The following is a 27,160-nucleotide window of genomic DNA, read 5'->3' on the forward strand; positions in this document are numbered from 1 at the left end:
ACAAATTAAGTGCTGTGTGTTAAGCAAAGCTGTTCTGCGGTATAGCTGATAAGCTGTGTTGTACTGTTCCTTTGGGAACAGAGGATCTGGAATTCTGTAACTGTTCTGTGGGTCAGGAGCTGAGGGCACTCCAGGAAGATCCTCGGAGGACTCAGGGGTTGGAGTGTACCTTGCCAGGGGTCAGCTCCCTGACAAATCTTCCTCACTCTAACAGCAGGTGGAGCCAGGTGTCCCACAACGGTGTATACCCCCAGGAAGTGTCACACCCAGTTATACCAACAAAATTGTGCTCGTGACAGTTTGGGAAATTTGTCTGTGTAAAACGTATGAATGCTGATTGATTTTACGATATTGCTGTATCACGGAATCTCTCAGTATATGTGGAATCAACCATTTGCTACTAGGACTGGTGTCATGTATCTCCCAGATCAGCAACAGTTGAGCATCGTTAACCTGAATAGCCTCCCATTCAGATTGGAGCACCTTAAAACAATGGGATGCCTGCAGCCAGGAAAAACTGGGTCTATCCAGATGGTCTGCAGGGAGCGGGGCTAGACCCATGCAAATTGCTCAGCAGAAATGAAGGAAGAAAGAAATAAGTTGTTAGAACTGTTTTTTTTAAACACACATACACTTTGGGAGATTCAGGAAACACAAAGGGACATGCCTACTGAGCAGGAGTTCATTTTGACTACCAGACTGAACAAGCTGAGGTGGGCTTCCTGCAGGAATTAGAGGAGACTACATGACCAGAAAGAGAAGACTGATCTGCGGGAGTAGAGTCAAGGAGAGGGGACCTGAGACCTCTGATGGCACCAACCCTTACCCAAAAAATGATCAAGAGTGTTGAGGACTAGAGAGAGAATTGGGAGCAGGTGTTTATTATTTTGCCTACATCTGTGTCACTCATTATTTGTCTATGAGTGAAGTGTGACTGGCTGAGAAATTCCTCTGAAAAGTCTATGCATGTTACTTGCTTCAACTGTCACATGTCCCTGAAGGGTTAAACTATAAACCAGAATACCCACAAGGACGGAGTTCAAGGGAGGGTGTACTTAAGTTCTGGGAGGACTTTGGGGGTTAACACTGGTTTGGGGGCTTTGGGCAACTGGACCTCAAAGTCCAGTTCCTTAGAAGTGGTACCAGACAGAGTCACTGCCTGGGAAGCATGCCCAAGAAGCCAGAGACTGTCTGCGAGGGAGCTTATAAGCACACAGATCCAGCGTACGAGTCCAAACACAGTTGCCTTGTAAGCGTCCAAAAAGCAGGTTTGCTGGTATACAGTGCCGGCTCCAGGGTTTTGGCCGCCCCAAGCAGCCAAAACCAAAAAAAAAAAAAAAAAGCCGCGGCCGCGATCGCAATCTGCGGCGGCAATTCAGCGGGAGGTCCTTCACTCCGAGTTGGAGTGAGGGACCGTCCGCCGAATTGCCGCCGAATACCTGGACCTGCCGCCCCTCTCCGGAGCGGCCGCCCCAAGCACCTGCTTGAGAAGCTGGTGCCTGGAGCCGGCCCTGCTGGTATAGCTGTGTCCCGACTAGGAACACTTTGCCAGTATAACTATACTGGTTGAGCTATAACAGCAAAGCCTGCAGGTGTTGACATATTTGTTTTCTTTTAGGCTAAGAGAGAAGATTGGTGTCCTGGCCAGCATGCAGTTAAGCAGGTTCACTTAGCTATGCTCTGCATGAGCTCCTGCTTGGTCCAATCTCTGACCTCACAATGTCTGACTCATTTTGTAAAGCTCTGTGGGATCCCTTCTTAAATATGAAAAGCACAACAGGAAACCAAGTTCTGTTCTATTGTGTAATCATGACACAGAATATTCATCATAAGCAGAGACAGGCAAGAGGGAAGAGGCAGAAGATGTGAAGGAATTATCATTCACTTACATTCTCCTGTTTATTTAAGATGCATTAACTTGAGATTATGTGCTGCGTAAGGGAGATCATGTTAGCACTGGCAGCTGCAAATGAACCAATTGCAAGGTGGAATGGGCCTGTCAGGACTTTATGGTTTGATCTGGGTAGTTACATCAGCTGAAAGGCTTTGCTTGTCTTTTATTAGAGTCTTGAGCCAGCCTCATCAGCTTTGCAGCCCACGGCATGTCTCAGAAATGACAAGAAATGAAGAGCATCAATTTCTGTGCTATTTGTGAATGTTAAAGGAAGGCAGAGCCACCTGCTCTCCAACACTGTGAGAGGGGATTGTACCAAAGTCCTGTCCTATCTAGCTTTTAATACCCCATCCCCCTTAGTGTGGTATCTAATCTAAGTACCTATCCAATCACTTCTCATTTGGAACATTGCCTCTGGAGGAAATCAATTGTAACCCGATCTAAAGGGAAGTTTCAAGTAACTCATGAAGAGTTTCACTGATAAAGACAGGGGGTAGGACTGGAAGTGAGGGTCTTATGGTTAAGGCACAGGAATAGGGGACTAGAAGTCAAGAAATTAGGTTCTATTCCCAGATCTGCTACGTTCTTCCAGTGTGACCTTGTACAAGTCTCTTTACCTGTTTTCTCAGTTGAACAATGGAGATAATAACTCCATTGCAGGGATGTTGTGAATCTGCACTCACTCTCTGTAAAGTACCTTGTGAGGTTTTTTGGGAGGTGGGGTGGAAGGAATTATATAAATGCAAAGTAGTAGTTTAGATTTTTTTATTCCATCTGAAAAACTTTTATGTAAAAGATCCATCTCATTAGGCTGGGAATGTTATGCCCACTAATTTGGACTGTTACTGTTCTGATCTAGCCAGCTGACTGTCTCAAGGCATTAACAAGTAGTGATGGTCCCAATCCGCTGATGGTGATTGTGGAGGGAAATGACAACTTTAAATAACTCCCTTCTAGTCATCTTCAAAAAGTTTGGCTGGTAGTTGGGCATTGGCTTATCTTACAATGAGTGTCTTCAGGGGCAACCAGAGACCTCAGCTCCCCGTCATCACAAAGCTTGTCACTGCTACTCCCTGGACTTCAGTGTGATGGGTTCTTCCCCCATAACTGAATGTCAGCAGAAAGCTAATCTGTCAGTACGTCAGAGGAAATGAGCAGGAGGTGCTGGCTCTTTCTGTGTTGGAAATCAATTATTTGATCCATTGCATTTGTTTTAAATGATTTTTTTTCTAAAAATCTCCAGATTACAATAGCTGATGAAAAAGTTGAAGCATTTGGAAATTTAGAAGCTGAAACACAGCAGGAACAAGCCAACTCTGACCTCTGGAAATGGAGCAGAAGTGACTGAGACTATTTAGCTTAGAAATGTTAGAGTATATTCAAAATTATGAAGGTTATAGTGAAAATCAATCAGTCTCCTCCTTACCCTCACCCAGAACATGAGAACAAGGGCCACTAGGTTACATTTAAATGGCAGTCTCTTTCAATCACATCAAGAAGATGGTGGTTTTTGCAGCATATAATCAGCCTGGGAGGTTCTCTGCCATGGGAAGCTGTTGAGTGAAATACTAGGGTGGGAATCTGAAAAGGGCTGGTTTAATCTAATGTGTATTAACATTTGTCCATTTCTACCACATGGAGAATAATCTAATAATAGTAGGTGGATCTCATACTTTATGGCAAAAAATAATTACCTGTGCAGAGAGGGGAGACTTCCCTTCCCCTGACCCCGTATGTACAGCTGTTTGTAATTGACCAGATGCATTGGGCAGGTTCTCCAACCGTCTGCTTGAGACTGCTGAACCCGATGCATTAAAACTGCAATTAAGCAAAGCACTTAAGCGTGTACTTAAATCCCATTGAAGTGAATGGGCATTAAGCACATGCTTGAAATTAAGCCTGTTGTAAGTGCTCTCTGAACAGGGATGCAATGAAGCATGTGGTTGAAGTTAAGTCTGTGTTTAAGTGCTTTGCTAAATCAGGGTCTAATAACCTGCTCTGGTATGACAAATTATGACTTCAAGATTTTGGAGAGGGATTCTAAGAGCCCATCTACTTCATAAACGTAAGCTAGTTAGGGGACATAGTTGTCACCTAGTGAGCTTATCACATAGCTAAAACACATAGTGTAAAAGGGACCTGTGTCCAGTAACTAGACTAAAGCCTGGAACATGTCTGAGGAATGGAGGGGGGTTGAGAATCATAGAAATGCAGGTCTGGGAAGGACCTTCAGAGGTCATCTAGTCAGTCTGCCCACACTGAGGCAGGACCAAGTATTCCCAGACCATCCCTAACAGATGTTTCTCTAATTTGTTATTAAAGCCTCCAAAGATGGGGATTCCCCAAGCACATAGTTTAGCGGGATTCATAATATGTTCAAGAGAAGCCCAGGGCTGAAATAGCAGATCCCTCATGGTATGAAGGATGGGCTTTAGCTGTCAGTGGAAAAGTTTGCATAATGACAGTCCACTATCAAGAATAAGACAGACACTGTCTTCCTGTCACTGCTCCTTAAAGCCAAGGTGAGTGAAGGGAAATGAGTGGCAATGAGAGCAAACTACACCAGTTTAAAAGTAAAATGATTTTGGAAAGTCAGAAAATGATTATTTATTTGTACTATGGTTACACTTCCAGGCCCCAACTGAATCAGGGTCCCATTGTGACATTGTACCTACACACAGTAAAAGACAACTCCTGCCCCAAAGCGCTTACACTCTAAATAGACAAAGGAAGTATTATCCCCATTTTACAACTGGGGAACAGAGAGATCAAGTGACTTGCCCAAGGTCAGGCAGAGAGGCTATGGCAGAGCCGGGAACTGACCCCATGCTCCTGGAGTCGCAGTCTAGTGCCTTAACGTCATGACAATCTTCCCTCTTGGTATTAAGCCACTAAGGTAATGGTAGGGTTACCATATTTCAACCCTGAAAAAAGAGGACACTCCACGGGGGCCTGGCCCTGCCCCAATTCCGCCCCTTCCCCATCCGGCCCTGCCCCAACCCCGCCCCTTCCCCAAAGCCCCTGCCCCAACTCTGCCCCCTCCTCTGAGCACCCTGCATTCCCCCTCCTCCCTCCCACTCTGATCTTGGTTGGGGGTTGCTAAGTGCTTCCCTGCTCCCCACTCGCCCTGCAGCCCCCCCGCTCCTGCAGCCTCTGTGACCCCTGCTCCCCACTCACCCTGCAGCCCCTGCACCCCCCGCCTGCCCTGCCCCTGTGCCCCCCTAACCCTGCAGCCTCTGTGACCCCTGCTCCCCACTCACCCTGCAGCCCCTGCAGCCTCTGCGTCCCCCGCCTGCCCTGCCCCTGCAGCCTCTGTGACCCCTGCTCCCCACTTGCCCTACAGCCTCTGCGTCCCCCGCCTGCCCTGCCCCTGCGCCCCCCTGCCCCTGCAGCCTCTGTGACCCCTGGTCCCCACTCGCCCTGCAGCCCCTGCCCCCCCTACCCCTGCAGCCTCTGCGCCCCCCGCCTGCCCTGCCCCTGCACCCCCACGCCCCTGCAGCCTCTATGCCCCCGCCCCTGCAGCCTCTATGCCCCCACCTGCCCTGCTCCTCCGCTCACCCAGCAGCCTCTGCCTGCTGGGGGCTTCAGATGCTCGGCAGCGCGGGTCCCTGCAGCCCCAGCCGCAGCTTCCTTCCTGCCACCGAGCACGTTCCCCGGCCTGTCTGTCCCCGCTGGAAACAGCTCCCGCGGCACCGGGTTCCAAGCTGCGCGGGGCAACGGGGCCAGAGGAAGGGTCCCCCCAGTGGCTGGGGGGTCCCCGCCCACAAGGGAAGCCCAAGCCCCTCCCCCCATTCCCTGCCTGAGCATTGTAGCTGGGGCAGCTGGGCTGCGCTGCGGACCTGGCGGATCGTGCTGGGCGGACCCTGGCTTATGCCTCCCTATTTCCCCGGACATGTCCGGCTCTTTGGAAATTCCCCCCGGACGGGGATTTGAGCACCAAAAAGCCAGACACATCCGGGGAAATCCGGATGTATGGTAACCCTAGGTAATGGTGCAGTATGTGGGTATTGCTTTCCCCATAAGTAGCTGCTCACTTGAATGCAGCTCTTTTTCTATGCCACAACAAGCAATACAGCCGTATCTCTTAAATATTTCTGTGTTCCCTGTGTTTGCAGTGAACAGTAATTATCAGGCATCCAGAAGAAAATGGTGCTGTCATCCAGTGCTGGCTTCTCACTTTGTTTGGGATTGTGATAAAATAAATAATTGCACAGAGCTCATTAAATAATCATTTGTAAGTGCAGTTTCTCAAAAAGAGAATTTTCAAAGGGCACCCACGACCAGTCTGGTTAGAAAAGAACTGATGTTGTTTACGAGGAAGCACATTAGCTGAAGACTGGACCAGCCTCCTGCCGTCTGGCTGTGGTGAGATCTGATCCAAATGATGCCACACATTGTGATGAGAGAGAGAGATGAAAGTAGGAAAAATGGGGAAAACAGTGGTGACAGTAGGGTGACCAGATGTCCCGATTTTGGGGTCTTTTTCTTATATAGGCTCCTATTACCCCCCACCCCCCTTTCCCGATTTTTCACACTTGCTGTCTGGTCACCCTAGGTGACAGAAAGCCATTTTTCTTAAGTATAATTAAGGGTAGGAAAGCCTAGACTATAGAACTGTCATGTAACATTCTCTATTGTATCTTTCCCTTCTCTCATTCCTGACTTTTTTTTTCACTTTCTCTCTCTCACCTACATATAGTCTATCATCCCCTGTCTCAGGGCAGCCCAGAGGAATCAGGGGGCCTGGGGCAAAGTGGGGAAGCTGCGGCGCTTGTACTCACCCAGCGGCAGTTCGGGTCTTCGGCGGCGGGGGCCCTTCAGTCGCTCCGCGTCTTCGGCAGCACTGAAGGGCCCCCCACCACCGAAATGCCGCCAAAGACCCACACCACCGTCGGGCCAGGGCTCGCGGGGCCTGGGGCAAATTGCCCCGCTTGCCCCCCCCCGCCGGGCGGCCCTGCCTTGTCTCACCCCTTTCCCCACACCAAAGTCCTTTCTCTTCACTTTTCTATTTCCTGTGTCTTTCCTCTTCTTCCCACCTATGTATTTTGCTTATCCTCTGCTGGCTCGTCTTTCTCATCCTTTTTCCTACTTATCAGTTGCTTATTCAGTCTATAGCCTGTGTGCAAAAGCAGCATGGCAAGGCTTGCATAATAAGACTGCCTTACAATTTGTAGCTCACTCTCTGCATAGTTGGAGCTGTCCAAAGTGGAGTTCTGGTAAACATTTTCAAACCCACTGGAGCCCCAGCGCACCATGTGGGGCTAAAACCTCGAGCCCCGGCACCTCCCACAGGGCTTAAGTCCTGAGTCCCGGTAATCCCCCTGGGGCTGAAACCCCGAGCCCGGGCACACCCCGCAGGGCTGAAGCCTCAAACCCTGGGGCTCTTGGAAATACTTGATGAGAATTTAAGCCCTAGTCCATGGGGGAGAGGATGCAATCATTAGATATGCAGCCAGGTTATGCCTGACTCCAATGACCCAGACACTAGCTCTGGGTTAAAACAAACTTTGGATAGCATCAGGAAGTGGCATTCATACCTACATGTTGTGTGGATTCTTGCACCTCAGGCCAGTCTAGAGGAATAGCCAGTTACACAGTAGGTACAGAACATGTGCTATGACACTGCTCCCTCTCTTAAAAGGGCTCTTATTCTGGGCCTGTTTTGGTGAAATGCTGGCCTGAAAAAGGGTGTCCCACTGAAACTGGGCAGTGTGAAACCTGCTGTGTTCTGTTCTCCTTTGGAGAAGCATTTCAATGGCAAACATACATTTTATTTCCTAACTTCCAGTGCACCACTTTTCACGAGATATTTTAAAGGGAAAGTTCTTCTGCACCTAGGGTGACCAGATGTCCTGATTTTATAGAGACAGTCCCAATATTTGGGGCTTTTTCTTACATGAGTGCCTATTTCCCCCCCACCCCATTCCGATTTTTCACACTTGCTATCTGGTCACCCTACCTGCACCTCAAGAAGAGGAATTCATGCTGTGGCAAAGCCAATGTCTAGTTTAACAATAGGCCTTCTGACAGTAAATTAGGTTTCTCAATTCATTGAGGCACTTTAAGGCTATAACAGTATTTGTAAGATGCTGCCATGAGCAGGACATTGTTAATAAGACTCAGTGCTCCAATGCAATAATATTGAAATTTTGCTCTGTGCTGTGCCACTAGTCCAAACCCCATCAGGAATTTAACTGACTTTGTGCCTGATCTTGATCTTTATCATGTTGGGTTGTGAAGCTTTGCTCTTGGTGATGAAAGAAGTTGCCCTCAAAGGAGGCAGGTAGAAAGCAAAATGGATTTGGTGTCATCCCAGCACCACTGAGAAGGAACATAACCTAATTCCTGAGTATTGGTTTTAGGGAAGCCTGAGTGCTAGGCCAAGCCTGTTACTCCCAGCACGTAGCTGTGGGCCCCCCAAGGAACCACCTCAGGGCTGAGAGTGAGACTTATTAGCAGAAATGTAGGCCATAATGTTTCCCCAAAAGCCCAATGTCACCTTAACATTGTTTCCAAATCCCTGGTAATTTGGAGAAGGAGAATTGAGTTCAAGCCTCCTGTCGCGATTGTTCTTGTTAATATGGTGCTGCATCTTTTCCCTTTATAAAAGAGTACTTCAGAGACCAGCCACTGTATTCTGTGTTTAGAATCTTCTATTTGAATTGCATATGTGAGGAGAACTGGAGTGCAGCAGCATTACATTGGGCTATAAACCCAGCATGCTGGAGTTGAAGCTGATCATTTCATTTGAATCCAATCCAGGACTGCATTAATTCCCATCTCCGCTACCTCTGTCTTCCCCTCCCTCCCTCTCCTCCCCTCCCACCCTCATCTCTACATTCCCTGCTAGCTAGAGAAGGAATTGTTATGGTCCCCTTTGTGTTATTCATTCCAGTACTCCGAATGAGAGTGAATCCAAGTGCATGCCAATCTTAAAGAGTTATTGATTTCTTTTAATGAACATAAAGGTTGGTTCAGGCAAACATGAGATGAGAGAGAAAGAGACTGAGGTTAGATGGGAAAATTATTCTTGGTCAAAAATAAAATGGTAGACAGGAAGAGGAATTTTCTCTTTAATAGGTGTCCCTTATTGTCCTCCCACTTTACTTATCTGAAATAAAGACCAATGATTTTCATATTCTGCTGCAGCAAGTTTCTCTGTTAAAAAGCTAAATTATCATAATCAGCAAGCAGTTATCCCAGAGCAAGACTATAGGGATTTTCCTGATGTACCTGTCCTTCATCAGATACTAATCAAGAGTCTAACAACTCCTATGAGTAATATAATGAAAACGGTGAACCAAAAATAATTTTCCGCCATGGACATGTTTTACAGCAGTAGGTAATGGATATATAGGACAGGGTATTTATAATATAAAGGAAATCCAGAAAAAGAGTGAAACCTCCTTGATCCCTTTGAATGCTTTAATCCCGGCCATTGAGATCCAAACTTCTTGTCTTTACATGCACAGAAAGATATAGCACTTGAAAGCTGATTGGCTGTGTTTCATAGTACTGTCTGAGATTCAACCAGTCAGCAAACAGAATCTGCCCTTGATTAACACTCCCCAGGCATTCCTTTATTTCAGTTTTGTAACTTTAACAGACATCCTGTGCTTTCACAGAACCAACCTGCCCTCTGAGATTTAGAGGTGGCACTACAGTTCTGTTCCACGATCCCTCCCCGGTTCTGTCTTAGTAAAATGTCCAACTACTTTAAAGATCATCATCTCTATCATGAACAGACAACTAACCCAGAATCCATTGGACCCCTCTGATTTCAGGTTCCTTCAAGAACCCAGCATCACTTTAATCATGGAAGTGTCTATCTTGCAGCAGGTATGTTCACGCCTGTTACATTCTCAGTCTTTAGGTTTTCTGCTTGTGACCTGAACCTAGCCCCATCCTGAAAGATGCTGATGTTTCCAAAGGCAGTTGGTTAAATCTAGCACTAAAAGCAGCAGATGACTTTAGGACAGCCATGAATAGGAGGACCCCCCAATCAGCAAAACATATGCAAAAGCCCTTGATAGGCGGTAAGAGGTGATTGCTAGTGGCACAGCCAATAAACTCTGTTTGGCCTCTTTTTGCTGAACTCCAACATTTAGAACCATGAGCTCAGCTTGTTCCAGCCACCGATGTTCCAGTCACTAAATTAGTTTAGTCTTGTTTCAGCTGTGACAAAACCATTGTCCAAGTAATAACATTCTGCCACTACCTACACAGCCTAGATTAAAACTGGCAACTAGAGACCTCTGAATTCTATTACAAATCCATTGAGCAATCCAGTTCACCATGAACTAATTGAAAGCTGGCTACCTTACCTTAAATTCTCTGGAGACAACCCCCAAATGTACGTTTTATCAATGCAGAAAGAAATCCTTGTAAACCGTTCAGTCTTTAATTCATCTGTTTTTTGCCTCCTGGAGTCGTGGCTGAGAGTTTTTTGTAAAGATAAATCTCCCTTCTTCACAAGCAGAAATTAAGATCTTGATGTATGACATATTCGTTTTGTTGTGACCATTCTGAAGTGAAACACTAGCTGTTTGTTTCAATTGAACTTATTTACTCAAAGTCATTTTAAACTAAGGAATAACAATCCAAGAAACCAAAGATTATGCAACGCGGAAGGTCAATTACCTCAAGATATGAGGTTCATTTGGCTGTCTTAGTTTAGTTTGAGTTTGTATTTATTTCATGTTTGGTTTTTTTGTATTCTGATGGTTAACTTGGGTAGTTTGGGATTAACACTGAAATCTATGAATCGCTGACCATAAAGTAGAGCTGGAAATGAGAGATACAAAATACTGTGTAAAACTCAGAAAGGAAACAGATGCTTTCCTTGCTAGTGCCCCAAATACAAGGAAGCCTGAGGAAGGTATTTCCGTAAATGACTGGAAATAATAAACCTTTGCATCAAAAAGAAATGAGAAAGAATCCTGCCTGAAGCTGTAAGTACGAGAGAGCAGAGATGGCTTCATACTATGTACCAACTGTCACTGGAGTGGACAATAATGACAAATGGCAGCCAACCCTGTGACAAGGCCCCACATAGTGTCCTCAACTCCCATGGAGTCACTGAGAGTTGAGAGCATTCAGCACCTTGAAAGACTGGCCTTGTGGTATTACAGTATGCAGTGTCAGTCTGAGTGCCATCATTTGGGAAGAACACAATAGTTAACAAATGTTTTTGTTTGTTTTCTAATTTAATGGGCCTAGCTGCCACGGCGAAAGTTGATATATAAACTAATTAAATAAATTACATATGGAGTGATTCTGTATCAAAGCCCGTCTACAGGCTTCAGCAACTACCAATTACTGACTGAAATTAATTTTTTATCATTGGGGAGATTCAGGAGGGTAGTGTTAATTTTCAGAGCTTTCCTCAAACGTTCTGTCAAGTTTGGCTACTGTGAGCCTAAACAGGACTAGGACTTGGGATGTGTTGTGTAACTCTGTCTTTCCAATGTCTGTAATACATTATGCTTTCTTTCTATGCGTCCTTTGAATGTTGAAACATTAGTAAAATAAGTACCAGTCCATTGAGATAGAAAGGGAATACATGGACTCACCTGTAATTTCCTGTGAGCATCCCCTTCATGGCCATTTGTGATTTTTAACTCTTTGGAAGGTGCACAAATACTACAGTATATGCTGGTATCTCTTACTCTACCTTCCTCTAGTCCAGTCCAGAATGGAGAATGGGTATGCTGTTTTATACTGTTGACTAATATATGCTGGCTAACATATAAATATATATAATTTTAACAATATGAATTATCTGCACCATTTATCATCATTGACTATTCCTCGATACGAGGCTGATGTCTGCCAGGGGGAAAAATCATTGATGAGACTTAAGATGGCTGAGGAGTCCAATCCATGCTCTACAGCAGTGGTCCCCAACCTTTTTCGTCTGGTGGGCGCCAGACGACGAGCCACGGAAGACCATGGTGGCCGATGAGCATCCGCCGAAATGCCGCCAACAAGCAGCAACGTCAATAGGCGTCGCCGCTGAAATGCTGCCGACAAGTAGCGTCATCCAGAGGCGTCGCCACCGAAATGCCGCCGAAAATCTCTGGATGACGCTGCTTCTCGGCGGCATTTCGGTGGATGCTCGTCCGCTGGCCAGTACACAGGCGCAGTTAGACGCCCCGGCAGGTGCCATGGTGCCTGCGGGCACCGCGTTGGGGACCCCTGTTCTACAAGTTTTTTCTCATATGTGACAGGTGGTTGCTTAGAGAGAGCACAATTGCTGGCCGGGATGCTGTCTCTCCTGAGTAAGGCGATTCTCTTCAAAACAGGCTGAAGCTTGATGTATGATGCGACACCATTGCAGGCTATTGCCAGCCAGCTCTTCCCAGTTCATGGGGTCAATGCCTCCCTTCTTAAGATATACATTCAGGGTGTCCTTATACTGTTTCTTTTGTCCCCCACGAGTCCTCTTACCATGACTAAGTTGAGAAAAGAGGACCTGCTTCGGAAGATGAGTATCAGCCACCCGCACACAATGTTGATGTTTACTAATCTTCACCTCAACACTGGTGATGATAACTGCAGAGAGAACACTGGCATTGGTGCGATCTGATACAGAGAATCTTCCTAAGGCAGCGCTTGAGATGACTGTGGTATGTCACCATGTCTTGCACCCATGAAGAAGAGTGGGGATGACTACGGCAAGACAATGCACCATTTATATATTAGTGTGGATTAAGCATCAATAACATTAAGCACAAATATTGTAACAGTGATATAGCTTAAAGTGATCTATACCATAACCCTGTTCATTGATGCTAAGTATCCCATAACACCTTGCATTTGCTGAAGTAAGCATTTGGCACAAGCAGATAGGAAACATGTTCCAATCAAGATACATTCATTCTATGTCTTAGTACAAGCTAGGAAAGTACCTTCATGGATCAGTACTTGAAATGCTAGTATCCAAAGATAAGGAGAGAACAGAACAACAAGTTAGAGAAGTGGAACAAACTGATGGGTTGGATTTTAGTGACATGTAAAGAAGTGTGTAACGTGTAAAATCATATGAATAATACCAGCAGAAATGTGTGGCTTGGGGAACCCACCTTTTTTGTAAGGTGAATGTAACATTGCTCTTCAAAAACTGGAATCATATAGAACCTTTTTCTTGTACCATATTAATAAACAGGACTCACATTGGTTATTTAGTCTCTTGAGGGTATATCATAACGAAATGATGAACCAAGGTGTAGTCAAGCAACTGACTATTAAATTTGTCAACCATGCCACAGACATGAGCATAGAGAGCTCCCTGTCTGGCATGAGTGACAGGACTATGATATTCTGACTTTTATAGTAAAGGCAAAAGTCCTGTGTATAAAACAAATGGAATTCATAGATTCTAGGACTAGAAGGGACCTCGAGAGGTCATCGAGTCCAATCCCCTGCCCTCATGGCAGGACCAAATACTGTCTAGACCATCCCTGATAGACATTTATCTAACCTACTCTTAAATATCTCCAGAGATGGAGATTCCACAACCTCCCTAGGCAATTTATTCCAGTGTTTAACCACCCTGACAGTTAGGAGCTTTTTTCTAATCAGGGCCGGCTCTGGCTTTTTTGCCACCCTAGGCAAAAAAGCCACACACACCCCCGCGCAGCAGGGGAGGGCGCCGAGCCCGGCCGCGGGCCCGCAATCCCCGACCAGCTGGAGCGCCAGGGAGCAGGGCGGAGAGCCCGGCTGGGGCTCTCCGCTCTCCCCGGCGGAGAGCCCCCGGCGGCCAGAGCGCCGGGAGGAGGGCGGAGAGCCTGGCTGGGGCTCTCCGCTCTCCCCGGAGGCCAGAGTGCCGGGAGCAGGACGGAGAGCCCGGCCGGGGCTCTCCGCTCTCCCCGGCAACCAGAGCGCCGGGAGCAGGGCGGAGAGCCCAGCTGGGGCTCTCCGCTCTCCCCGGCGGAGAGCCCCCGGCGACCAGAGAGCCGGGAGGAGGGCGGCGAGCCCAGCCGGGGCTCTCCGCTCTCCCTGGTGGCCAGAGTGCCAGGAGCAGGGCGGCGAGCCCGGCTGGGGCTCTCCGCTCTCCCCGGCGGCCAGAGTGCTGGGGGGAGGGCAGAGAGCCCCCGGCGGCCAGAGCGCCGGGGGGAGGGCGGCGAGCCCGCTGCGGCTCCGCTTTCCCTGGCGGCCGGAGCGCCGCAGGGAGGGCGGCGAGCCCAGTCGCGGCCCCGCTCTCGGGCCGGAGCGCCCTGCCACGCGCCCCCCTCCAGGCGCCGCCCCAAGCACATGCTTGGTGGGCTGGTGCCTGGAGCCGGCCCTGTTTCTAATGTCCAACCTAAACCTCCCTTGCTGCAGTTTAAGCCCATTGCTTCTTGTTCTATCCTTAGAGGCTAAGGTGAACAAGTTTTCTCCCTCCTCCTTATGACACCCTTTTAGATACCTGAAAACTGCTATCATGTCCCCTCTCAGTCTTCTTTTTTCCAAACTAAACAAACCCAATTCTTTCAGCCTTCCTTCATAGGTCATGTTCTCAAAACCTTTAATCATTCTTGTTGCTCTTTTCTGGACCCTCTCCAATTTCTCCACATCTTTCTTGAAATGTGGTGCCCAGAACTGTACACAATACTCCAGTTGAGGCCTAACCAGCGCAGAGTAGAGCGGAAGAATGACTTCTCATGTCTTGCTCACAACACACCTGTTAATACATCCCAGAATCATGTTTCCTTTTTTTGCAACAGCATCACACTGTTGACTCATATTTAGCTTGTGGTCCACTATAACCCCTAGATCCCTTTCTGCCAGAATTGATCTGGGGTTCTTGGTTTTCTTGGCTTGTATTTGTAAATTCTGTTTTCAGCTACAATATTATAGCAGTGACTAGGCATTGTGTCATCTATACTCCTGAGAATAAAACTACACCTGATACTATCATTACCATGAGCCCAGACTTAGACATGTTTCCTGCTCCAGTCCCACCATTTTGATATAAATCTTGAAATTCTAGTGCAAACACCTTTCATAGAGTGGCTGGTCCCTGTAAATAAAGTAGTTCCAGCACTCCTGTGCCAGAACAGGTGTTCACATTTGGTCAGTTAAGATGGTGGGGCAGCACCTGAAGATATAAAAGACCTGAGTGAGTCAGGGCTGCCTGAGAGGAGGGGGTGAGAGCTGCAGCTGGCTAGAAGATAGAGGGTGTTTCCTGGAGGAAGGCTGGACACAAGAAGCGTAGCAAGAGGGGTTTGCTGACTGATGTTCCCAAGCTAGAGAACTAAAGGGCTGCTGAAGGCAGGGGAGCAGTGGAAGGGCTTAACTGCTGATGTCTCCATACCAAGAGTTGGACCCAGAGGAATGGTGAAAGGGCTTAAGGATACTCCCTGAGTGAGGGTGATCTCCCAGCAGAGAGGCTGTTATACTAGGGAAACTGGTATAAGATTAGAATCCAGGCTACCTTTTTTTAAACACTTGCTGTCTGCCCCAGCTCCTCCCATACACAGCCTTCAGTAAACTGCATTTGGTTTACTGTAAACAGAGAAAGATGTGGGGCCTGATTCTCATTGACAATAAGTCCCTTTATGATGCTCATATACTCTGTGTAAAAGGGCCTTAAAGTGAGGACAAACCATCGCACATTTCAGCATTGAGTCCCTGCTGAAGAAAAGCCCAGGACTGAACTAGCATGGGTGCTGCAAGTCAGGAGCTGGGGTGTGAGGAGACCAGGAACGGAACAGAAGGGGCTCTAAAGGTCAGGTTTGGAAATGCGTTGGCAGAGCGGTGTAGGGATCACTTGTACAGAAACTGCCTGCAATGTCTCTTGTACCCCAGGTGATTAGTCTTCCTGTTTCATAAATACTTAATGCACCCACAAAATTCCAACAGTGAAATAAACAAAGTACTTAACACTGGACCCTGGGCTGAGTATTATGGACTGAGTACTACCATTACCTCCTTCCCATTGCATTTTCTTCTTCCTTTCAGCTTCTCTACACCTGTGGCTTCTTGGCAACATGTTTAGCAGGAATAAATTATTCCACTGCACTGTTTTCATTATGTGCCATTTACCAAGAGTTTTAAAGAGGCTTGAAAGGGTGACTGTTCTTCTAGATGACTTTCAGTAAAAGCAAAGCTAATTAAGTCCATTTGTTAGGGGGAAATAGACGAAGATTTGGTTCTTGCAGACCCAGTCAGACAGACACTGTCTTTACCTTGTTTTCCCCCCAATTAAAATATAATAAGGCTTTTCATATGGAAATTCATCTTTTTTTATTTGCATCATTAAATAAAAGAATTTGATGGCTCTCTCCAAAATGTTCCTACATCAAATGATTCTGTCTTGAGTCTTTAAAACAGAATTCTTAGCACAGCATATGGAAAAATTAGTAATTTTATCTGGATGTGGGAACCTTTCTCCCTACAGTGACTGTCTTATACCCCCATCTCTGAAAGGAGGCTTAGTAATTCCTGCTCTATGGCCTGTTCCACTGTGGATAAATACTTAAATAGTCATGGGGACAAAGAGAATGACTCCATAGTCCAGTGGTTAGGGCATCAGGGAGGTGAAAGACCCTAGGTCTGGTCCAGTCCTCCTGCTCCAATCACTTTTTCATTATCTATCCACAGTGGAACAATTTCAATAGGAGAGACTGAGGGATTTTCCCACATCAGAATATCCCACAGCTCCACGGTTAGAGCACTCTCTTGAGATGTAGGTGACTGCTGTTCAAATCTTTTCCCCTCCTCTGGCAAAGAGGGGGGAATTGAATTTGGGTCTCCAATATCCCAGGCAAATGCTTTAACCACAGGGCTCAAAGATGTAAGGTGGCAGCAGCACTTCCTCCTGCTCTCATTTTGTGTGGAGCAAGACAGGCATCTAATTCATTCCTGCAAGAAATGCCTTGAACGACTAATCTGTCTGATTCCAGGAAAAGGATTCCCATTTGTGGATCACTAGGCAAAGATACACACCTTCCTGCAGCCTGGACTCGGGCTTAGCACACACCCTTCTCATCAGTGTCTCTTGTTGGCTAGCTCAGGCAGATCCCATACTTGCTTTTGTGAATCACATTCTGAGGCACCTACCTCTCCCCACTCAGCTTTCTGGACAGCAGTGTTGATCCTGTGGGTTTTTTTCTAGGTGCCACAACACTCATCATTGCAACAGCTAAGTCCCTTTTGTGGATCCCACCCCTGGTGATTACACAAACAAATATGCCGACAGTCATATACTAAGCAACACCACACACATACATTTTGATGGGGTTAGGGAATATTGGCCAGGGCCCTGAGATGTTATCCCCTTATGCTTTGGGATCTTTAGCTCCCATGTAAATAGACAACACAGGAATAGGAGGGTGCAGGGTTCAGTGTCCCATTCAGAGGATGGCAGCTATCATATGGAACTTTTTCAGAATGTAGAAGCCTAAAACTTGAAAGTCAGATTCTCAGAAGCATTCTGTATGGCTTGTGAGCCATGGTGGGGGTGGACAGGAGAAGAGAGGTATTCCCGAACTCCCACCACCTTTATGCTCCTTAGTTTTACAGCAATGCACCCAATGCAATGTAGTGAAATGCATCTTCATCTCTCCTCCCTTCCTCTGGGGAGCACTTAGGAGACCAGTGCAGCTGAAAACCCAGGTGATACTGGCTAGGAATAGGACCCTTCCCTCATAGCCTCTACCCGTGGGGCTCTTGTGAAGCCCCAGCTGTAAACCAACACTGCCATAGCAGAAAGTCCCGAGGGAGGACAGTGATAGCAACACCACTGCTCTCCTCTGGGATGAATGCTCCTAGAAGGGCTACAGAGGCCAGGATGGCACAATGAGATATAGTTCACAATACTTCCCAGTAGCAGCTTCCTTGAATCAGGCTCTCAGAAAGCTATTGGGGCCTGATTCTCCATTGCCTGTCTGCAGTCAGGAAAGAGGGTATTGTATTTAGAGCAGTGGACTGGGGCTTATGAGATCAGTTTTAATTCCTCACTTCACCATCTGTAAAATAGGGATAAATAATATTTCCTTTTTCAGTCCTGGCTAGTTAGTCTTTACAGATTAGATTTTCAAAAGCACTCCGTGGGAGTTTCAGCACTGACTTCAGGGGGAGGAGGGTTATGCCAATGCTCAGCACTACTGAAAATTCCATACTAAGTTCTTCATGGCAGCAACTGTCTCTCACTATGCGTTTGTACAACACGCAGCATAACAGGCTCCCGATCTTGGTTAGGGCTTCTTGGCACTTCGTAATACAGATAATAAATAATTAGCAATTATAATTGGTTTAATAATACCAAGTCAAATTCTCTATTCACACAAAGCATCAGGGCTGCTGGAACAATCTGTATATTGGGGATGCTGAGAGCCATTGAACCAAACTGTAAACCCTGCATATGATGGAAACCACTTCCAGCCAGAGGGTGCAGCAGCTCTCCCAGCACCCCATGTTCCAACACCCATGCACCTCTAGTTCCGGCGCCTATGCAGGGTAGTGCTTTGCACGGGACTAGATACTATACAAAGTGTATAGCAATAGAGAATCAGGCCTTCTGGCTGCAATGCTTGCATTCTGTTAGTATTGTGTAGCGCTAACATGCAGCATTTGCAGTAGAGGGGCTGAGGAATCACTTGGAACAATTCTGTTCTAAGTAAAATCTTAGTTGGCCTTTGCCATCAAGGAAACCCCCAAAACCTGAAAAGGACTGTTTTAAAGATTGGCAGTGAAGGGATTTGACCCTTCTGCAGACTCTCTTCTGCCACATCTTACTAGAAGTAAATGAAGTCCAGGGAGCCACATAGGAAAAGATCTTGGAGTAACCATCAAGGATGGCTAGTCCTTTCGGGATTCTGGCAGGTTTTAAACAGCACTGATTAAATGATAGTGCACAACAGGGGAGGGGGTGGGAGTGATCATTAGGTGAAAATGATCCTTCTAGGGCAGTGTTTTTCAAACCGTGGGTCGGGACCCACTACTGCGTTGCGGCATGTAAGGCACTGGGTCGCCTTGCTCTGGTCAGCACCAGCGACCAGGACATTAAAAGTCTCATCAGCGGTGCTGCCCAGCTAAGGCAGGCTAGTGACTACCTTTTCCGACACCCTGCTATGCCCCGGAAACAGCCAGCAGTGGGTCCGGCTTCTAGGTCGGGGGGCCATGGAGCTCCAGGCACTGCCCCTGCCCCAAGCACCGGTTCCACACTCCCATTGGCTGGCAACCGGCCAATGGGAACTGGGAGCGCAGTGCCTGCGGGCAAGAGTCGCGCGGAGCTGCTTGCCTGCCTGCCTGCCTCTGCCTAGGAGCCAGACCTGCTGCTGGCCGCGTCTAGGGCGCGGCATGGTTCGCGGTGCACCCCAGCTGCGCCGCTGACTGGGAGACGTTGGAGGTAAGTCTGCACCCCAACACTGTGCGCCAATCCCCTGTCCCAGCCCTGAGCCCCCCCAAACCTGGAACCCCTTCCTGCACCCAAACCCCTCATTCCCGGCCCCACCTCACAGCCTGCACCCCCCAGCTCAGAGCCCTGACCCCCTCCCGCACCATAACCCCTGCCCCAGCCCTGAGCCCTCCCAAATGCAAAACCCCTTCCTGCACCCCAAACCCCTCATCCCCAGCTCCGTTGGGTCGCGGGCATCAACAATTTTCTTCAACTGGGTCCCCAGAAAAAAAGTTTGAAAACCACTGATCTAGGGTGTGTTGCAAAGCAGGAGACTGATCTGAGTGTTACTAAGCCCTGGTGGGATGGTTTGTTCCATGAGTGCTACATGATTCTGCAGTTCTGTTGTCACATAAACTGTGCTGTGGTTCATAGTGAGCATCTTATATTGTTGAGGAAATTTTTAGAACTGGGGTTTTAACTGAGTGGGAATCAAACCTGAAAAAATGCTTCTATTACCTGGGCAGGGTAGAGAAGTTTCTTGTTCTGCAGAGTTAACCTGCTGAAAGTAATCAAGGGCAATAACATGAGAAAAAGTGGCTGGAGTACCCATTACAGTTGTTGCTTCCTCTCCTTCCTGTATCATTTCCCCCCCTGCTCACCTGTCCCTTGGTTTGCTTTATTATTTCTGAAAATAGTTTTATTAGCTTTGCAGTATAACACAGTTAAAATGGAGATGGTGAAGTATTGGCATCAAATACAGACAAACATCAAGAATCAATTAAATTAAATAGCTCTTTGCTCTACTGAGAACCAACTATCTACAGTCTTGTCAGCTAACCTAACAAATATGAACTCAATTAGGCAGTGGTGAAAAGAGGAATATTCCATGACTAGAAACAAATAGGCAAGAGACATTTGTAATAGAAGGTCAGTGACCAGAATTATACATTAATATGCTCAGACTGCAGTATAAATTCTGAAAGATGCTTTGTTGTCCCCACAACAATCTATGAATGTAATAATAGTTTACAAGTGGCACATCTGGTTGAGTTGCCAGGGAGATGAATGGGCTGCTCATCGGTAATGACAATCATCACTATCTCAACCTGCAGTTTTCTATAGCAGCTCTCTGGCTGGCTGCCAAGAGGCTGTCTCTGAGCGATCCAACAGGTGGACTATTTTTTTTTAATCAGCCATGTCTGGATGGAACATAAAAAAAATAGAGGTGTAAATGTGCCTCCTTCTCAATAGAGGTACCCCTATGTGCATCTACAGTCTGCCTACAGCTGTTTGAGCATTTTTGACAAATGTTTTTTGTCAGAAAAATGTTGACTCATCAAAACCAAAACTTTTTGTAGAAATCTATCCGTTTCAATGAAACTTTTGTCAGAAAGGCTTCTCAGCTCCGAGATGGAATGTTTGGTCAGCGAGAGAGACTCCCACCCCGGAACAGCCAATACCCTGCCATGTAGGGCACTCACCTGATCTGCAGCACTGACTTGAATGTGGGTCTCCCACCTCCCAGATGAGTGACTTAATCAATGGGTTACAGAGTCAGGCTCTCACTTTCTCTCTTTGGCACAATGGATATTTAATTATTTAACTATATCATGCAACAGCTTCAACAGGAAGCTTCCCTGCCCAGAGTTGCTAAAATTCAAGGCCTAGATCTAATCAGGCAGATTCAGTGGGCTATTGGGGAGGGAGGGGGGATGTCTCTTCCCTTCACTGCCTTGCTTTTTCACACAAAAATTCCAACAGTCTCAGTTTCATCCTAATGCAGAATGAAACCTCAAAAATGTTCACAAAATAGAATTCTTGTTTTCTGGACAGCTCTAAATCTGTCTGTCTGAAGCATCATCCTCAGAAATCTAACTTGTTATATGAGCAATTAGAAATGTCCCACACTGAAAATGTTTTTATAGATTTGTATAGTGCCCTTTACATGCATTGGATTATTCTGCACAATGCTAAATGATATACAGTTTAGTGATTGATTCACCTACCACTGAAATGGAGCCACATCTAGGGTGGAATATGGCAGCTTCTTTTAGAATGCCATCCACACCACGCAATGTTTTAGGAAACAGAAGTGAAGAATAGTGTCTCGGTCAATTAGATATGAATGCAGAGCTTTTGTTACAAGTTAAAATTGAATGTATAATATCCTAAAGGAGATGGCTGTTTCAGACTGAAAGTAGTACTACATTATAACTAAATTGTCTCTGTAGGAGCCTGAGAAATCTGAACTTCCTATTTTCCCTGACAGAGTGAGTGATATTAAAAGTACCATAAACAAAACTGATGGGAAAAAGGGGCTTAGGTGCTGGTCCCGCTCATGCAACATGCTGAGTATTCTGTGCCACTGAAGTTAGTAGGAGCTGAACGTGCTCAGGGTGTTGTAGCATTTGGCCCTTAGAATAGAGTGATTCTTTCAAACCATTGTTTAAGGCATTTGAGCTTCACACTGTGAGGAAAGCAGGAAGTCACTGTGGTGTTTACAGTAGATCTGTAACTATCCTTTGTCTTTCTGCATACTGCAACTTTAAAACATTAAGAACTCTACTGTGTTTCAGAGACTGGTAGCCATTTTATGTTCAGTTTTGTGAAGACAGTTACAGAGGATAGCACTGTGCTAGCTCAGGGAGACATGACTTTAGTTCTTTATAGTTACTTTTATTTTAGATTAAACAATCTGGTTGTCTTGGTCTATGGCAGTAGTTCCCAAACTGAGGTCCATGTATGCAAGGTGTTGTTCAGAACACTAGCAGGTCACGTGGCAGTAACTCCTCCTCCTTTGGCCTTGCTTCCATGTTCATTGCAAAGAACAGCCTGGAGGATTGTAAAAGCAGCTGAGAATAAGAAGGAGCCTACTGATCGTTAAGAGAATAAGAGAAAACAGGAGCTATCAAGAACCAGACCAGAGCCACAGAGCAGCCTAGAACTGCCAAGCACCCATGGCAGAGGAAAGTACAGGGAGAAGGGAACCAGGCATCAGGAAGGAGGAGGAGGAGAAATGGGCCATGTGGCAAAGACGCGGAGGCAGAGGAGCAGACCAAAGAGCGGAAGAGGAGATGTGAGGGGATATGAAATGCAGAGCAAAGTACACAGTGTTATTGACTGTTTTTCATAATGGACAAAACACATATTGCACCAAAGACAGTTTAAAATACTTATATCTATCTATCTATCTGTAACAGGGTGTGCGGACTCAGGAGCCGACTCAGCATCTTGTCACTCAAATCCCCACCTGTTTACATTAATTCAGCTCTGATTGAAAGACAGGAGACCAATTAACTGAGTGCTAATGCAGTTGAGGGGCTAATTGGGTGGAAGTACCCTCCCCCCCCCCCCAGCACCTAGGCCTATATAAGCAGACAGGAAGGAAGTATCGGAGAAAGAGTTGAGAGCCTAAAGGAAGGCAGAAGTAAATAGGACTGGTGGTGGCTGAGGCTATAGTACTAGTAGTAGTAATAATTATATTTAATAATTATAATTAATAATAGCACCACCACCTTCCCTAGAAGCAAATGGGGACGCTAGTGACTCAGTGTAAATATAAAATATAATAAAGTACAGTGGTGGTTAAGGGACTCACAGGAGAGTCTCTAATGCCCCTAATGTTTCTTTTCTGCATATGCAGTTGCTGTTATTACTACATGGATGTTATGGGCCTGTGAATGGGAAGGGATGGTGCCTGCAGGATCACAAATAAGAGGGGTGGTGTCTGAGAAATAATCTCTATAAGAGGATGTGGTTCACATTATGGGAAAGTTTGAGAATCCAAAGTGATGTTCAGGTAATACTCATTACAGTTGTTGCTCCGAATGATAAGGAAGCAAATAAGATTCCCGTATAACTCCCTCCGCCCCAACCCAACCCCGATCTAAGACAAATTATTAGAAAACACCCCTGCCAACATCACAGTTTATGGACTAAGTTTTCCTGTCCTTTCTCATGGCCCAAATCCATAGAAATGTGGGAAAACAAGAATACGTTCTAACTTAATGAGAACCTAGAAGATAGTACAGTCTGGCCAGCTGACGGTATTATTCATGGAGATTTGCAACATAGCTGGATATAGCAGATCACATATTATTTCAAGGCAGAGGAAAGCAATGTTGTGAATAAATTGGAGAATCCAAAGTCAACTTGTAGCAGGTTTGATGGCAAATAACTAGACAGGAAATTTTTTTTAGAAAACAACACTTTTTACAGATGGTATGGTCTAAGCCCAGTTACTTTACCTTGAAAGGCCAACGTAAATCTACCACAGGTCCAGGACACTGCTTGTTCACCAGCATTGTCTACCTCAGACTAGGAGGGGGGCTTCACCAATTCTGGGGTTGTATGTCATTGTGGGAGTCGATGTCACATGGTGAGATTGCATTTCACTGTCCTGTGGAACACGACATGTCATTAGGAAGATAGCGAAAACAAACCGGTCCAGAGCTAGTCAAACAGAAGTGTGAGTGTTTGTGTGCATGCACACAGTATGGAGTTATGTGGGTGATCAACCCTTTTGCTCCCTACCCAGTAGAGAGCAAAGGAGAGAGAGAGAACTGACAAGACTGGTCTGCTTCCCACAGCTTCTGGTTGTGGGTTGGGATGGCTGGGGTAGGGTCTCCCTTTTCCCCTGGAGAGGAGGGAATTGGGATTCAGCCAGGGGAAAGAACTTACTGAGGCAGATGGAGAACTCCCAGCTTGGATAACTCTTCTTCCCCCATCAGGTGATGCTGCTGCTGCCCCCGCTGGTGTGAGAGGCTTGGTGCCCTGCTGTACGCACTTCAGATTCCTTGCCTGATGTAGCATCCAGGCAGTGAGGAGGGAGGAGCTCTGCTTATTGAGCTTCCACTAGCCCACAGAGTGGAAAGGAAGGTGTCCCTCTGGTTTTAGCAGAGGAGGATGTACAGCTGGGCTTTCCCACACTCCCCCTTACTTTAACTCCAGTGTAGCATGTCATTCAGCCTGTGCCTCGGCTTGAGATCACTGGCTGACTTCCTGCCTCTGTTGCCAGGAAGTCTAAAGCCCAAGCTTATAAGCATGCCCTACTGGGAGAGGGTTGTTTGCCCTTTGACTTCCATATTAAATTCTCCACAACAGATTTAGGCCTGGATAATGTACGACTTTGACCCCCACCTCCTTGATCAGAGACAAAGCCGGTGTGCAGGAAGTACTGAAACCCTTCACACCACTCCAGTCAAATGGCTCAGGCAGAAACCTGGGCCAAGCCCAGGTTTTCCTGTGGGACAGTTAAAAATTCCCCACTTCATTCCCACCTCAAGTGAACTCCTCACTGTTCAGTTTTCATACAATAGCAAAAATGTTAATGGTCAGATTGGGCTTGGCCCTTGTGCAGTGCAACTAGGGGGGAGGCTGAGGACAAGGAGCATCCCTCTGCTCCCCTCACACCGAGGCCAGACATAATTGTGGTCTCTCCTAACTCCCCTTGAGATGCTGGCTACCATAACAGGGGTGTTGAGAAAGAGAGGCTTTGTTTGGCTCAATCCCTTCCCTTGCCTCCCCATGCACCAGGAGACAAAGCTGACTAAACATGGAGGGTGGTGCAGCAGGCATGCAGTCCCTGCACATCTGGGATTGTGCCATCTCCACTCACAGTGTCTACCAGCCACAGTCTGACCCTGTATAAAAAATTGCGAAGTGTGACGTTCCCCTCTGGTGTTGTCTGGACCAGTGATCTGCCAGGTCACTCCAATCCTTGACTCTGGGAACCAGCCTTACCTTGCTCTGCTGTGAGAACCCCCACTCCTGGGCTGCTCGTGCATAGCCTCTGGCATGTAAGCTGCTCCCAGCTACTTGCAAGTGAATGACACTAGCCAATGTCTCCGGTCCCAGACACAACCCTAGGAACCTCCGTCTTGCAGTATCCAGTTATTCCCGCTGGACACTGCAAGCTTATATGAGTTTGTCAATTTAACAAAGAAATTGATTTGTACAGGCTTGTTATCCCAAGGGGAGTCTCAGACATGCTTCAAACCAAACGCATTGCTTCAGGTAGAATAAACAAACAAATGTGTTAACTATAAAGGTAGATTTTAAGTGATTATAAGTCAAAACATAACAAGTCAGAGTGGTTACCAAAAGAAAAGAAAATATAATGCCACAACTGCAGCACACAGGTCAGTCACACACGTTAAAAGACAAAATGGGCTCTGTTAGGATCACTACCACTCAGCAACCAAGTTTGCTCCAAAAGTGACAAGATAGAATCAATGGTCTGGAGGACCAATCCAGAAGAAATTATTTTAGGGTGTTTCGGGGTCCCTGGGGAAGTGGAAAAGGGCAGGCCAGTGAAATTTTTGTCTAAAACCCTACCTGAGATCCCTTCTTTACACCCTGATACAGAGCTGGACATTGAGCCCACCGCTCCCTAGCCCCCACACCCTCAGCTAATGCCAAGCCCAGGGGATTTATTTCAAAATTCCTGAAGTATAGTGTGAAAGAATCCATCCTTAAACGAGCCAGAGAAAAAGGAAACCCGAGTTGGAATGGGCATAAAATAATTATTTTTCCTGACTACAGCTGTAGCATAATTGAAAAAAAGAGCATTGTTCAATATGGTATGGAAAATAACCAGCTATTTTTAAGATCCAGCAGGATGGCCAACTCCGTAGCTTCTCTAAATTGGAGGGAGCAGAGAACTACATTGCCCCCACAAAACCGGACAAGATAACCATTATTAGAAATGGAATTGTGAGATCCAGATTAATAGCTGACCAGCCTTAGTTTGTTAGGCAGATCAATCACCCCGGTGTCCCAGTGACAGGATAGGATATATATACGGTGTCCTCTGGGGCCAGGCTAGTTCTTGCTCAGCAGGATGTGGTATGTTGATTATATGGATTTTCTATCTCGTTATCTTACTCAGGGTGTTTTTAAGAACAGCATACCAGTAATGTATTTAATTTAAATTACAGATAGTAATATAGGGTAACACAGCTAGGGTTGAGGGCAATATTTCAATTCTTATGGGCCTTTAAATAGTCAGCTGTTGAAGGGCCATACACTGGGATTTTGGACCCAATTGTCTATAGGAAGTGGTGGAGTTGCTTCTGCTTGTTTCCCACTCCTCATATTTTTTCCAGCAGATCCCCAAGCAGATATCTGTCTTGTAGGATCCTAAACTTTGATGCATATGAGTATTTTAGACCAAAAACACTGTTCACCTCTTTCCCCATCTTTTGTAATGTGGGAGGCTGTATCGTTTGTTTGGAAGCAGCGGGCTGGTGAATACAGTGAAAGTCCAGGGGCCGGACACTCCAGTGAGATGCTTGGAGGGCTCGAGGATTGGAGTATGCTTATCACTAACCTAGAGGGGACAGCAGGGCCTGTGTAGGCTTAGAGGGGAGTGCTTATGTTGCCCATGGCTGGTGGAGTTAGGGAACTGACCTTGGTTGGCACAGACAAGGTGTGACTTATGTACCTGGCCCTTTGTGGCCCCCTGCTGGAGGCCCTGCAGTCCTACCTCAACCCACCCCAGGAAAGGAGCAGCGAAGGTGGGTCCTCCAGACCTGCCTAGAAAGGCTGCAGAGAACCAGCCAATCAGATCCCACTACGCTCAGATAAAAGTGGCTGTAGGGCCTTAGCAGTTCATTTCCTGGCTGGGACCAGGGAGGTGGAGAAGGGTTCCTCTCTGTCCACAGGTACCTGCCTGGCTACATTTACTTAAGCTGGGAGAAGGGGAACCTGTGAACTTTAACCCTAAAGATAAGGGGTGAAGCTAAAGGGGCCAGCTGGGAAGAGGCCCAAGGAAGTAGCAGCAACTAGCTGAAGGGAGCAGTACATGGGTGCTGTTTATAGAGTCCCTCGGTTGAAGCCCAGAGTAATGGGTGGGCCTGAGTTCCCCCAATGGTGAAGTGGTCGAAGCTCTGAGAAGGGGACAAGGCTCCTTTAGAAGCCCAAGCAAAGGCTAGATTGAA

At 46.6% G+C, this 27,160-nt stretch overlaps 1 protein-coding gene across 1 annotated transcript in view; it reads left to right on the forward strand.

The window, feature by feature from the left end:
* The first annotated feature begins 15,473 nt into the window (after nt 1-15,473).
* NPFFR1 (neuropeptide FF receptor 1) overlaps nt 15,474-27,160 on the forward strand; it is a 48,330-nt gene continuing 36,643 nt past the window's right edge. Inside the window, exon 1 of the mRNA XM_065551974.1 lies at nt 15,474-15,610. The gene's annotated coding sequence lies outside the window, so the exon portion shown is untranslated. The remainder of the gene's footprint in view (nt 15,611-27,160) is intronic.

Source organism: Chrysemys picta, chromosome 7 (assembly GCF_011386835.1).
Source record: "Chrysemys picta bellii isolate R12L10 chromosome 7, ASM1138683v2, whole genome shotgun sequence".
NCBI lineage: Eukaryota > Metazoa > Chordata > Testudines > Emydidae > Chrysemys > Chrysemys picta.